The sequence below is a fragment of the Enhydra lutris genome, unplaced genomic scaffold, assembly GCF_002288905.1.
Source record: "Enhydra lutris kenyoni isolate GAN:26980312 unplaced genomic scaffold, ASM228890v2 scaffoldscaffold65, whole genome shotgun sequence".
Lineage (NCBI taxonomy): Eukaryota > Metazoa > Chordata > Mammalia > Carnivora > Mustelidae > Enhydra > Enhydra lutris.
The window spans coordinates 184,774-198,793 of NW_019154149.1; positions in this window are offsets into that span (position 1 = coordinate 184,774).

Genomic DNA, 14,020 nt, shown 5'->3' on the forward strand with positions numbered 1-14,020 from the left:
AGGAAGGGGCAATATGCTTCTTGCAATAAATTCAGTGGGGGAATTTTTCTTCTTTTGGCAGCACTGTGGCTGTCCCTGCTCCTCTGATTACCTCTGCGGTCTGTTGTGAGCTGAATTGTGTGTTCCATCCCCCAAATTCATATATTGAAGTCTTAACTCCTGGGACCTCAGGATGTGAGTGTATTTGGAGACAGGGCCTTTAAAGAGGTGAGTAAGACAGAAAACGGTCACATAGGTGGGCCTTAATCTAATCTGATGGCTGTCCTTATAATAAGAGGAGATGAGGACACAGGTGTGTACATACACAGAGGGGTGGCTGTGTGAGAACACAGAAAGAAGGCAGCTGTCTGCAAGTCCAGAGGAGAGGCCTCAAGAGAAACCCACACTGCTGACATGCTGATCTTGAACTGCTAACCTTCAGAGCTGTGAGAAACTTACTTTCTCTTGTGTAAGCCACCCATCAACCTGTGGTATTTTGTTATGGAAGCCCAAGGAAACTAATATAGGGCCCTGGGAGGTAAGGGGCATCTCTGCCAGGCTTTTTCCAGTGGAGTAAGTTTACCACACAGTTAGTCAGGGCTTACAGGGCTTTGGGGCTCAAACCTTTGCACTTATGCCAAGCAGCATCTAAAACCACTGGATAAAGGCAGAGCATCTTCCTGGAATAATAACTGTATTTAGAGATTCCAAGGGAAACATTCTAAATTTAAATATCCATGAGTGTATCTTGGATATATACCAAATGTCAAAAATTTCACATGAATATTTAAGATGAAGCAAATTACCTTAAACAAAGTTGCTTACTTCTGGGGGGCGCCTGGGTGGCTCAGTGGGTTAAAGCCTCTACCTTTGGCTCAGGTCATGGTCTCAGGGTCCTGGGATCGAACCCCACATCGGGCTTCCTGCTCAGTGGGGAGTCTGCTTCCCCCTCTCTCTCTGCCTGCCTCTCTGCCTACTCGTGATCTCTGTCTGTCAAATAAATAAATAAAATCTTAAAAAAAACACAAAGTTTCTTACTTCTAGAGATGTATTAAGACTTAGATCATGGGAAACCTTGTAAGCCAGTGTGATAGGTAATGGGGAACAGGTAAAATGTTTTGATCAGGGAATCTGATCTGGATTATGTTGTGCATGTCTTTAGGCATCTACCTGCTTCTTATCCAAGACACCAGTAACTTAAAACCCCTAGCTCCTTTTTGAGATCAGGAATGGTAAAAGTAGGGTATGAGAATGGGAGAGGGAGTAGGCAGAATGGTTGGCGGTTTATTTGTTTGATTAGATTTCCCATTGGTACCTGTAATGGTTAACTTTGTGTGTCAACTTGACTGGGCCAAGGAATTCTGATAGCTAATGAAACATTTCTGAGTGTGTCTAGAAGGGTGTCTCTGGAATAAATTAGCATATGAATCAGTAGGCTGAGAAAAAAATCCAGTCCTTTGAGGGCCTGCATAGAAAGAAAAGGTGGAGGAAGAGTAAATTTACTCTTCTGCTTAAACTGAGACATCCATGTTCTTCTGCCTTCAGACATTGGTGCTCCTGGTTCTCAGGTTTTTGGACTTAGGCCAGGACTTACTGCATTGGTTTCCCCATTCTCAGGGCTTTGGACTTGGACTGAATGACATCACCAGTTTTCCTCATTCTCCAGCTTACAAATGGCAGATCGTGGGGCTTCTTGGCCTCCATGACCATGTGAGTCAACTCTTATAATAAATCTGTCTACCTATCTATCTGTCCGTATGTCTGTCCATCCTATTTTGTTTCTCTGAGGAGCTGTAATACAGTACCCATAGTTGTAGAAGATAGTAAGTTATAGCAGAGAGTATGGCAAAGGTGGACCAGATACTTGCCAGTCTTGTTTTTTCTCCTTGGACACACAAGATGACTACATTTCCCAGCTACCCTTGTGGTTATGTTGGGGCATGGGACTAGATTCTGGTAAACAGAATGTGAGCAGAAGTGACAGTGTGTCTATTATAAATCTGGCCATAAAATCCCCTGCATGACTATCCATGTTCTCTCTTCAACTTCTTTGGAGACTATGAGGTTATATGTTGAAAATGGCAGAGTCACTAGATGGAAGAAACCTGGATGCCTGGATCATCACATGGAAAGGACCCCCCAGTGAGAACTACCCAGTCCACATTAGATAGCAATGTGAGTGAGAAAGGAACCTTTAGTTGTATTAAGCCACTGACATTGTATGTTATACAATACATATATTTGTATATGTATTGTATGTTATAGCAGCTAGTGCTACTTGTCCTGACCAATACAGGAACAGAGAGCTTGATGACTCATCAAATGATTATTGAATGTCCATTATATTCCAAGTACCATATTAGGTGCTAGGGATATAGTGATGAACAAATCAGACATGGTCCCTGCACTCAGAACTTCCAGTTCCATGATTGCACAAATATAAATAAAATCGCAACTGTGACAAGTTTTAAAACAGAAAGGTACATGGTGTGGTAAGAATGTATAACAAGGAGCTTTGACCTATTCTGTGGGGAAAGGGATTAAGGATGGCAATGACAGCTGTGCTAAGATCTGAAAGATGTGTAGGCATCAGATAGGTAAGGAGCAGGCAAGGGGAAGAGCTTTCCAGAAGAAGAAGCAAACAGCACGTACATCAAACTGAAAGGAGGCCAGAGAGTTTGATTCTTTGGTAATTTTTAGCTATAGTAACCTGCTCATTAGTCGGAAATTTGCTCATTTGCTTCTTTTAATAGCATCCCTCCTCATCATTAGGGTCAAGCTGCAGGAATGACTTCATCCACATTTGTTATTTACCAGTGATTGTAAGACAGAGAGAAGCACAAATATGGTGAGAGAGAACTTTCTGAAGGTATCCCCAGGCATAATCAGAGTTCCATCTTAATGATAAACAGGAACTTCTCATTTGGAGCAATTATAGTTTATCATATCAGAGTCTACCCCAGGATATATTGACACTAAAAGACTCAACAATGTGTCACAGTCTATTTGGGGACTCCTTAATCCATGGGACATTGATACCATCAACCATAATGACTTCTTCAGTGGGAAAATAAAATAATTGCATGATATTGCCTCAGCACAATAAAAATGGGAGTTGTAAACTTCACATTGTGAAATAGTTAATTTCTTTTTTATACAACAGATGTTGTTTGACCTAGAAGAAGGAATAATATTTTAGAAATTGTGATCTGTCTGAAAGAAAAAAAAGATATCTAAAAATAAAATACAAATAGCAGCTGCTTAAATTATCTTCCTAATATATCAAAGTTGACAGCTTTTGCTTTTTTCATTTGAGTTGGGATTTGCAAGGAGGCATTTGGATGAGCAGATTGGTTCAGGAGGGCATCCACCTCCTGAACCGGAGGGCACATGGCCCTTTCTGGCACCCAGAGGCCTCATAGTCTCAGGAGATCTCTGCAGGATTGGTTTTAAACCCTGGGACCAAAAGCCATATCAGTTCTGTGACTCAGTGCCTCTCAGGAGCCCACATCTCTTGCCTTGGCATACCTTGTCTTCTTCTGCCTGTCTTCCCTCTTGACCACTGACTTTGAAGACATGCTGACATGCAGATTTCCATTTTTGCACATGGTCCCTATTCTCTATCACAACCTTATTTCTTCTTTAGTAGAGGATCTCAGTAAAAACTGTAAAGAAGCAGAAAACATAATCATAAAATCAAAATCATAAAACTGTTCAAAATATCGAGAACAGAACATGCCACACGATTGGGTGGTATAAACTAATGGAGAACCACAATTTTGAGAACTATGGAGAGACCTTCCAGTTCATGATTTTCTTTAATGGAATTTTGCCATTAGTTATGGGGAAATAACAGTTATTTGTGTACCCCACAATGGTGAAATATTGCCTTGCCTTTGTCTTCTGCAACTGAATCTACTGAAGCTTATAACTCCTGTCCCTGAGATTATCTTTATTGGAACAGAAAACATGGAAGAAGTGTGGTGTAATTTGGGGGCCTGTTCCTTAGCCTGAAATAGCTAGCTGTTCCTTGAGAACACAGTTCTTTTTTTTTATGTATTTATTTGACAGACAGAGATCACAAGTAGGCAGAGAGACAGGCAGAGAGAGAGAGAGGAGGAAGCAGGCTCCCTGCCGAGCAAAGAGCCCGATGTGGGGCTTGATCCCAGAACTCTGGGATCATGACCTGAGCCAAAGGCAGAGGCTTTAACCCACTGAGCCACCCAGGTGCCCCGAGAACACAGTTCTTGACATCCTCGACCTGCTGCCAGCCAGATCCTGCTCCACAGTGGTTATTCAGATCACAACTTCCCTGTCTCCAACAGTGGCCGATTCCTGCTGCTAGCTTTTGCCTACATGCACCTCTTGATAGCAACCATCTGCTGATCCATGTCCAAACTTGTTTTCTTTTCTAGACATTGCCTCCAGCCTCTCACTTCAGCCCTGGGGAATGGGAATACCAGTCCTGTGTTTTTTTCTTCACTCCACATGTCTTGCTGAATATAGCTCCTGAAGCACCTCTTGAATCTGTCTACTTTTTCCCCATTCCCCACTGTCTCCATTTAAGCTCAGGCCACCATCATCTCTTACATCTCTCCTCCTTCAATCCATCCTCCACTCTGCAGCCAAAGGGATCTTTCCAGGGTGCAAATATAACCAGCTACTTCCTTGATCAAAACCTTTCAACAGTTTCCCATTTCTGCAATGACAATTCACACTTCTTTTTTTTTAAAAAGATTTTTTATTTTTATTTATTTGACAGAGAGAGATCACAAGTAGGCAGAGAAGCAGGCAGAGAGAGAGAGAGAGAGAGAGAGAGAGAGGGAAGCAGGCTCCCCGCAGAGCAGAGAGCCTGATGCGGGACTCAATCCCAGGACCCCGAGATCATGACCTGAGCCGAAGGCAGCGGCTCAACCCACTGAGCCACCCAGGCGCCCCAACAATTCACACTTCTTAATATGGTTTGTGATCAGGGTCTGGTCTGTTCCTCCAGCCTCATCTCTTACATCCTCCTGATCAGTCAGACTAAACTTGGCTCTCCATCCAGACTAAATTTCCTTGGGTTCTCATAACATGCCTTGCTCCTTTTCATCTCCAAGCCCTTGACCATGTACTTCCATTTGCCTTGCAGCTGGCACACCTTATATGCTCTCTGCTCTCACCTTATATGCCACTGCACTCAGGAAGCCTCCCACCATCTCTTGAGACCAAGTGCTATGCCTACCTCTAGCACCACACTGGTTATAATGAATTTTAATTGGATTATAGATCTCTCCCTGCAATGCTGTTTTCATGGTCCTTCATAGCAAAAACAAGACATGATTTCTGCCCACAAGCTGATCAGAGTTGTCTGCCATTGTAGGTGCATTAAATGTTTGTAACATAAATGAAGAAATCAGAGGAGGAGCAATTTCAAGGCATGATAATTGATGCTCCATTCTTGCCCCTGTCCAGGGCCCAGGTGCTTCTTTTCCTTTTCTAGAGGTGATAATGTTGGACTGTAGGCAAGCCCTGCATTGCAGAAATAATTGCCTTGCTATTAGCCAAAGGTGTGGGGATCCTTTTGGAAGTTAATTCACTTAGGCTTATATTTTCACTAAAAAGTTACTGAGGAAGATCAGTAAGACATTTTTAGATGCCAGGCCAGCTGAAATTCCAATTGCTACAGAACATATACCATCCATTTTTATTTTTATACAAATGTGCTGAACTTTATCCCTTTCTCTGGGTTGCCCTGTCACAGGGGATTCATGATGTTCACTGGCCATTTTTTGTCTCTGGCCTTGCTGTTCACAGAGGGAGGCATGTCCTTTGGAGTGATGGCACAATTGCTGCAAAGGGTACTATTTTCAAGTAATATCAGGAAACCTATGTATTCTGTGGTTCAGTTAAACCACAGAGATTCAGCTTTGGTCTGAGGGGAAGGAAGCTTTGGTGATTGCTAATTAGACCCCCAGGAAATTCTGCAGCTTCCTGCTAAGATGGAAATGAGCTGGATGGCAGCTCCCTTTGTCAGAGGCTGACCATCTTGATGCCACAGGTATTTCCTGAATACCTACTGTGTGTTAGCACAGCTAGAGGTGAGGTCTCCGGTATACTCTCTGTTCTCAGGGAGTCCCCTAGTCTTTACAATATGTCTCTTCAACCCATATCTTTCTTTTCCCCAAAGGGAATGCCTATTTCCTCTTCTCTGTGCCTCAAGGGAACTGGAAACCAGAAGACTTTCTGAGGACTATACAATTTAGGCCAATCACAATAGACTACCTAGGGTACCTGGATCCCAGGGAAGTTAATGGAAAGGTAGAACTGCCAGGTGCCTGGGAACCTATTGAGGAATAGCAGTGCACTGACCCTTTCCACAGCTGCTGGAGATCACATGCTCCCTCTCTACACCCACAGCCAGGCGGGGTTCATTTGAGGACTCTGTATGGGCTTCTTGGCAGAAGCTTTCAGCTGCTTTTGCCCAAATAAAATTGCTTGCTGGCTTGTGCCTATGTCTTTGAGTGGGAGGGAATCCTAGCAATTCTTCATTCAGGCAACACTCTTTTTCTTAAAGGGTTCCCCTCAAATTGTATAAGGTACAGGCAGAACAAAACACAGAACCACTCCTGGAAAAATAGTTTGATTGGTATTTTTCTGTCTGTTTTTATTACTTTCTGTCTTGTTTGTTTTTACCAATACTCAGTTTTTTTAAATCTTTTAGTCTTTTAAAAGGAACTTAACCAGACTGTATCAAAGAAGGAAGTTGAGTTGCTTGTTTATTCATCCCTGCATTCATTCATTCAAAAATATTTGTTGAATCCTTTCTATGTGTCAGGCACTGGCACAGAGGTGAAAAGAGAGTCAAGGTCTCTGCCCTTAAGGAGGTTTCATTCTGGTAGGGGAAATAGATAATCAGTTGTCACACCAATAAATGTAAAATTGCAACAATGATAAGTGCTCCAAGTGAAAGGTCTGTAGACTCTCAATAGTCTCTAAATAAGGTATTTGTCCTGATCTGCGGATTGGGAAGAACTTTAGGAGAAAGCACTCTCTTCATCAAATCTTCTAGGCCCTCAAAGATCTTCCTCTAGGCAGTCAGAGATGCTAGGCCTGGCCTCAAAGACAATTCCACAGAGACAGATGTCAGTTTTATAAAAAATATCACTGTCTTTGGCAAGCAAGGGGGATGGTCATATATCAAGAACATGAAGCAGTCTACAGCAGACATCAGCTGCCAATTATGCATGCATTCTCCATCTAATATTCTGTCTGATAACAACTTGAACCAAACCTGTGGGAATGTTCATTTTCTGTGAGAATGTGGGCCCATCTATGGTACTCACTTATAGCCTCAACTAGTAACTACCCTTCTAAATCTTGATTTTGATTTAGTAGGCTTTCATCTTGATCTTACCATGGAGGTAACCTGATATGGTAGGAAGGAAATATTCTCTTCAGTTAGACAGGACTGAAGTCAGATTATGGTTCTGCAATTTCCAAGTATGATCTTGAGCAAGTTATTTAACTTCTACAAGCAATTTTAAGTGTACCATTCACTGGTTTATTGTAAGTTTGCAGTGTTACAAAACCATCAGTATAATTCAGTTTTAGAATATTTTCATCATAATTTTCCCATTAAAGAAGAATAACCATATTAAAAGGGTCTTAGCAGGATAAAATGAAATCTTTATAAAGATAGATATTTCTGTGCTTGTAACACACAGAAAATGTTTAAAAATGGTATGAAAGTTGACATCAGCAAAATGTCAGAATGAGGAACTTTAAGATTCTGCCCCTCCAGAAAGGCAATTTAAAAATAGCAGTAACTGTCAGAATGAACTTTTTTGGAACTCTGGGAGTTAAATAAAGGTTTGCAGCAACTCGGGGGTGGGGGGCAATTATTTTTAAAAATACACAACTGAATCTCAGTAAGAACAGCAAACTTTATGGTATTTTCATTTACCCTAGTCCTATCCCCCACTACCCAGCTCAGAGGTAGTCTTGAAAATAACAGCCTACATTCCTGATTCTGGAGAGAACAGAACAGATTTTGTTTGCAAAGAATTGTCATTATTTCATCTGTCTGATAGCTTCCTGGAAGACCTACTCAAAAGTCTTCTCTTTATTTCACCTGACTCAAAAGTCACCCAGTCCTAAAGTTGCTACTCTGGGGGTATATGTCAAAAACATTTACAGGAAAGTATTTTAGTCTTTGTTGCTTGAGGCAATAGATAATGATTGGGACAAAGAATAGACTAATCACAAAAGTTTAGAAGGCTGTGGAATAAGATGTCTATAAGGCTGTATAAAGCTCAAAAATTGAGATTGTTTGGTTTTGGGACAATAAAGAAAAATGAAGGAAGGAAAATGAGCAGGGCCTCAGAGACCTGTGGGACACCATCAAGTCTACCTACCAACATATGCATAGAGGAAGTCCCAGAAGGAGACGATAGACAAAGGAGCAAAAAGAATATTGGAAGAAACAATAGCTGAAAATTTGCCCAATTTTAGGAAAAACATTAATCTGTACATCCAAGAAACACAATAAACCCCAAGTAGGATCAACTTCAGTAGATCCACACCTGGATACTTCATAATCAAACTGTTGAAAGACAAAGACAAATATAAATTCTTGAAAGCAGCAAGAGAGAAATAATTCATCACACAGAAGAGAGTTTCCATAAAATTAACAGATTATTTCTCATCAGAAACTAAGTAGACCAGAAGATAGTGTGATGACATATTAAAGGTACAGCAAGAAAAAAAAAAACCTTCAACCAAGAATTCTGTATCTAGGAAAACTATCCTTCAAAAATAAGGAAGAAATTAAAACATTCCAAGATAAACAAATCCTGAGTCCATTGCTAGAAGATCTGCCCACAAGAAATTCTTAAGTCCTATAGGTTTAAATGGAAAGACACTGGACAGTGGTAACTTATATCCACATGGGAAAAAAGAGCACCAGAGGGTTAAAATAACTACATAGGTAAATAAAAAAGACAGTCTAAATATATATTTTATTTATAAGTCCCTATTTTCTCCCTGTTTGATTTAAAAGGCAACTACATAAAGCAATAAAGATAAATTTGTGCTGGTGTGCACACAGCATATAAAGGAGTAATTTGTGACAATAACAGCATAATGTGGATGTTTGGAGCTATATAGGAACAAAGCTTTTGCATGGTCTTGAAGCAAAGTTGGTATTAATCCGAACAAGGTCTTCCTAAATTAAGGTCTATTTTTAACTAGATTAAAATGAATCAAAATGGTACACTAAAGAATATCTACCACAAAAGAAGATAGTAATAGAGGAAATTAGGAGCAAAAAATATAAGACATATAGAATTCAAGCATTTTTTCATTTGCAGTTACATTAAATATCAATTTATTAAATTCTCCAATTAAAAGGCAGATATTGGCATAATAATCTTTTAAAAAAGTAATCCAACTACAGTAGTTTTGCCTTATCCATGGTTTCACTTGCCATAGTTTCAGTTACCTGTGGTCACTTACAGTCCTGGAAGCAGATGATCCTCTTTTTGACATAATGTCAAAAGGTCATTAATAGCCTACTGCTACATCACAATGCTTACATCATTTACCTCATTTCATCTCATCTTGTAGGCATTTTATCATCTCACATCACAAAAAAGAAAAGGATGAGTACAGTACAATAAGATATATTGAGAGAGAAAGGAACTATATTCATATAACTATTATAGTATATTATAAATATTATATGTTATCTATCATTGTCAGTTTCTTAGTATACCTCATTTATAAATTAAAGTTCATCATAGGTATGTATAGGAAAAAACAGAATGTATAAATATATATTCTATATATTCTATATATATATAGAATATAAACCTCATATATATACATATATCTATATATATGTATATATGTGAGGTTCAGTACTATCTGCTATTTCAGGCATCCACTGGGGGTCTTGGAATATATTCCTTAGGTGAGGGGAACTACTGTATATACTTTCTTTTTTTTAAATTTTTTAAATTTATTTTCAGCATGGATTGCATGGAGCACTGTATATACTTTCTATAAGAGACTAGATTCAAAAACACAAATAGGTTGAAAATAAAAGGATGGAAAAAATAAGCTATGCAAATGATAAACAAAAGAAAGCCAGGGTGGCTATACTAATATCATATAAAATAGACTTTAAGAAAAAAGTTACCAGAGACAAAGGACTTAAAATTTTTTTTAAATATTGTATTTGTTTATTTGAGAGGGAAAGAGAGAACACAAGTGGGGAGGTGGGAGGGGTAGAGGAAGAGGGAGAATCAGACACCCCACTGAGTGGGGATCCCAATGCAGGACTTGATCCCAGGACCTGGGATCATGACCTGAGCCAAAGGCAGATGCTTAACTGGCTGAGCCACCCAGGCAACCCAAGAAGGACATTTTATAATGATAATGGATCAATCCCACCAAGCAGCTGTTGGCAATGTATGCATGCAAATTAAGTACCCTAGAAAATGAACAAATTCTAGAAAGATACAAATTACCAAAACTGATTCAAGAAGAAACAAAGAATCTAAACATAGCCAGGGCAAATAGGTAGGATAAAGAAATAAAAAGCCTTTCAGATTAGAAAGGAAATAGGAAAATATATCTATTTGGCAATGACATTGTCTCATATAGAAAATCCTAAGGAATTCACACAAAAATATTCAAACTAATAAATGAGTTTAGAAAAGTTGCAGAATACAGGATCTGTTTACAGAAATCTGTTGTCTTTCTATACACTGCCGCTGAACAATCTGAATATGAAATTAAAACAATTCCACTTACAATAGCATCACAAAGAATAAAATGCTTAAGAACAAATTATACCAAAGAAATACAAGACTTGTTCTGAAAACTACAAAACAGGCTGAGAAAAATTTAAGAAGTGTTGAATAAATGGAAAGACAGCTATGTTCTTGGACAGGAAGACTTCATATGGTTAAGATGGCAACACTCCCCATATTGATGTATAGATTCAATACGATCCCCATTAAACTTGCATCTTTTGCAGAAATGGACAAACAGATCATAAAATTCATAGAAAATGTCCAGGAACATCAGCAGCCAAAACTATCTTGTAAAAGAAGAATAAAGTTAGAGGACTCACATTTCCTGATTTCAAAACTTAACTACAAAGCATCAGTGATCAAGACAGTGTGGTACTAGCATAAGGATAGAAATAGATCAGTGGAGTAGAATTGACAGTCAAGAAATAAAAACTTACGTATATAGTCAATTGATATTTGAAAAGGGTGGCAAGAAAATTCAATGGTGAAAAAGTAACCTTTTCAAGAAGTGAGAAAACTGGATATCCACGAGGAGGTGGGGGAATGCATGTGTACTCTTACTTCACACTGTATACAAATATTAATTCAAAATTGATCAAAGATCTAAATGTAAGACCTAAATCTATAAAACTTTAGAAGAAAATATAGGCATGAGTGTTTGTGACTTTGCACCAGACAATGATATCTTAGATATGACACCAAAAGCATGAGCAAACAAATAAAAACATAAATTAGACTTCATAAAAAATGAAACTTTTCCATATCTAAGTAAACTATGAATAAAGTGAAAAGACAACCTACAGAATGGAATAAAATATTTGTGAACCATATATTAATATGGGATTTTTAATCCGGAATAGAACTCAAAAATAAAAAGATAACCTAATTAATAAATGGGCATATGAATATTAATAAACATTTCTTTAAAAGAAATACACAAAAGACCATGAAACACGGGAAAAGATGCTTAACATCATTAGCCATTGGGGAAATGCAAATGAAAACCATAATTAGACACCACTTAACACTCTCTAGGAAGGCTATAATTTTTTTAAAAAGGAAAATACAAGTATTGGCAAGGATGTGGAGCAATTGGAACCCTCATACACTACCAATGGGAATTGGTAGTGGTGTACCTGCTGTGGAAATCAATTTGGCAATTCCTCAAAAAGTTAAACATAGAGTTACCTTGTGACCCAGCAATTCCACTTTTAAGTATACATCCAAGAAAAATGAAAACGTGTCTTCCCAAAACTCATATACAAATATTTATAGTAGCATTATTGATAAAAGATAAAAAGTAGCAACTACTCAAATGTTCATGCAATGGATTATTATTATTTTGTTAAAGATTATCTTTTAGAGAGAAAGAGAGAGTGTGCATGAGTTGGGAGAGAGGCAAAGGGAGAAAGAGAATGAGAATCCTGAGGCAGATTCCATGCTGAGCACAGAGCCCTATGCAGGGCTTGATCCCAGGACCCTGAGATCACGACCTGAGCCAAAATCAAGAGTCAGCTGCTTAACCGACTGAGCTACCCAGGTGCCCCACAGACAATGGATTATTATTCAGCAACAAAAAGGAATGAAATACTGATCCATGCTACACCATGGGTGAACCCTGAAAACATTGTAATAAGTAAAAAAAGCCAGTCATAAAAGTCCATATATTGTATGATTCCATTTACATTAAATATCCACAATAAGCAAATCCATAAAGACAGAAGGTAGATTAGTGATTACCAGGGGCTAGAGGTGGGAAGAGGGAAATAGGAAGTGACTGTTAACAAATAAGGTGTCTTTTTGAAAAGAGGTAATGAAAATGTTCTAGAATTATATAGTGGTGATACTTGCACAACAACTGTACATACTAAAATACACTGAATTGTGTGTTTTTAAATGGTGAATTTTGTGAATTTTTATATACTTTATTATTTTTTATCACTTTACTTTCTATTTTTTTAATCATTTTTAAAATTTATTTTCAACATAACAGTATTCATTGTTTTTGTACCACACCCAGTGCTCCATGCAATCTGTGCCCTCTCTAATACCCACCACCTGGTTCCCCCAACCTCCTACCCCCCCACCTCTTCAAACCCTTCAGATTGTTTTTCAGAGTCCATAGTCTCTCATTGTTCACCTCCCCTTCCAATTTCCCCCAACTCCCTTCTCCTCTCTAACTCCCCTTGTCCTCCATGCTATTTGTTATGCTCCACAAATAAGTGAAACCATATGATAATTGACTCTCTCTGCTTGACTTATTTCACTCAGCATAATCTCTTCCAGTCCCGTCCATGTTGCTACAAAAGTTGGGTATTCATCCTTTCTGATGGAGGCATCATACTCCATAGTGTATATGGACCACATCTGCCTTATCCATTTGTCCGTTGAAGGGCATCTTGGTTCTTTCCACAGTTTGGCGACCGTGGCCATTGCTGCTATAAACATTGGGGTACAGGTGGCCCTTCTTTTCACTACATCTGTATCTTTGGGGTAAATACCCAATAGTGCAATTGCAGGGTCATAGGGAAGCTCTATTTTTAATTTCTTGAGGAATCTCCACACTGTTCTCCAAAGTGGCTTCACCAACTTGCATTCCCACCAACAGTGTAAGAGGGTTCCCCTTTCTCCACATCCCCTCCAACACATGTTGTTTCCTGTCTTGCTAATTTTGGCCATTCTAACTGGTGTAAGGTGATATCTCAATGTGGCTTTAATTTGAATCTCCCTGATGGCTAGTGATGATGAACAGTTTTTCATGTGTCTGATAGCCATTTGTATGTCTTCATTGGAGAAGTGTCTGTTCATATCTTCTGCCCATTTTTTGATATGATTATCTGTTTTGTGTGTGTTAAGTTTGAGGAGTTCTTTATAGATCCTGGATATCAATCTTTTGTCTGTACTGTCATTTGCAAATATCTTCTCCATTCCGTGGGTTGCCTCTTTGTTTTCTTGACTGTTTGCTTTGCTGTGCAGAAGCTTTTGATTTTGATGAAGTCCCAAAAGTTTATTTTGGCTTTTGTTTCCTTTGCCTTTGGAGACATATCTTGAAAGAAGTTGCTGTGGCTGATATCGAAGAGATTACTGCCTATGTTCTCCTCTAGGATTCTGATGGATTCCTGTCTCATGTTGAGGTCTTTTATCCATTTTGAGTTTATCTTTGTGTACGGTGTAAGAGAATGGTCGAGTTTCATTCTTCTACATATAGCTGTCCAGTTTTCCCAGCACCATTTATTGAAGAG